This window comes from Pygoscelis adeliae, unplaced genomic scaffold (genome assembly GCF_000699105.1).
Source record: "Pygoscelis adeliae isolate BGI_AS28 unplaced genomic scaffold, ASM69910v1 Scaffold157, whole genome shotgun sequence".
Classification (NCBI taxonomy): Eukaryota; Metazoa; Chordata; class Aves; order Sphenisciformes; family Spheniscidae; genus Pygoscelis; species Pygoscelis adeliae.
In genome coordinates, this window is record NW_008825107.1 from 219,066 (window position 1) to 220,567 (window position 1,502).

Consider the following 1,502-nt stretch of genomic DNA (forward strand, 5'->3'; position numbering starts at 1 on the left):
CCCGCCCGCCCCCCAGTCCCGCCGCCCCCCGGCGGTGGCCAGACACTGCTCCCTCACGCGGGCGAGGCACTGGGACGGCTAGAAAGGAGGGACAGTACAGGAGCTTCAGCTGCTTCTCACTCTTCTGTGGTGGTGCCAGCAGGAGGCACATACCTGCAGCAGTATCATAGCTTTTCCTTGACCTCGTGCTGGGCCAGATGTATGGCCTGAGGGAACTGCTCTGGGAGTGCCGGAAGGGTGCTAGCACCAGTGATGGGAGAAGGACAGTAGCAGGGGCTTGGTGCGGCAGGTTAGAAAGAGGGAATAATGTTTTTCCCCAGAGGAACCCCAGCACCATGTGAACCTCAGTCAAGCTCCTTTCCCCCACCAGTGATTCAGCCATTCTTGGTTGTTGTGATTAATTGGTTAATTGGTTATGTTGTATTATTGGTTAATTGGTGATGCATTGCAACATCACTCCTTTCTCCCTACGAATACTCTCCACCATTCATCCTCCTTGGGACAGTCAGTGACTCCCCATCTGCTGTCAGTGACAAGGGTAACTTCAGCTCTAGGGCTGACCACAGCTCTTCAGTGCAGTTCTTCTGCTGGGGTTTCTCTGGAGCCATCTCAATGCTACTTCGAGCTTGGCAACCAGTAACCGAAAGCAGCCTTTCCTGACTGCTGGCTTGGGGATGACAGTTTATTTTCATGCTCCACAGTGTGTAATTGCTGGGCTCTATCACTCATATTATTCATGGGATTGTTTTTAACATGAGCAAGATACTACGATCGGGCTATAGGTGTAGTGATATTTGCAGTCTGTAACACAATTTAAATAGCAAAGATACCAGCTGCCTCAAAGATATAATTTAAAAGGCTGAAGTGCGTACATCACACTTTTTTAATGCTAAATGCAAATGACAAAAATCTCAGCAAAACTGATGGTATCAGGCAGTTCTGTCATTTTTAAGTGTGAACAATGCATGAGTCTTAACACTATAAACCCCTTGATCCATGGTACCCTATTGCTAAGATCCTGCCGAAAGGAGCAAATGTCAGGGATAATTCAGCTCCTAAGCCCATTGCAGTGGAAAGCAGGGATCATATCAAGACCAATTTGGAGCAGATTAATGAAAAAAGGCTTAACGAACCATGTACCCCTAAAAGAATGCTTGTAAAATCCATCCCTAATGAGGGTGGGGAGATAGAAAAGATTGTGAGAAACAAGTCAGGACCATTAACCTTGGGGTATTACGAGATCCTTGAGAGTCTAATTCTTGTCACAAGGTCAAGCTTTTACAAAGCAATTATTAAGGATCTCCATAGTATCAACATACAGACACACACACATGCTCAAAGCCTTTTAACCTCAGGGATTCTGGACTCATTTCCCCTCCACACTGGCCGTTTGTTCACTCATTATATAAACCATGATGAAGATAATTTATACTGTTATAGTACCTATACTGATGATGTATCTCCTGGCTTGTGCAAGCAATCTAATTGTACTAGTCAGTGCC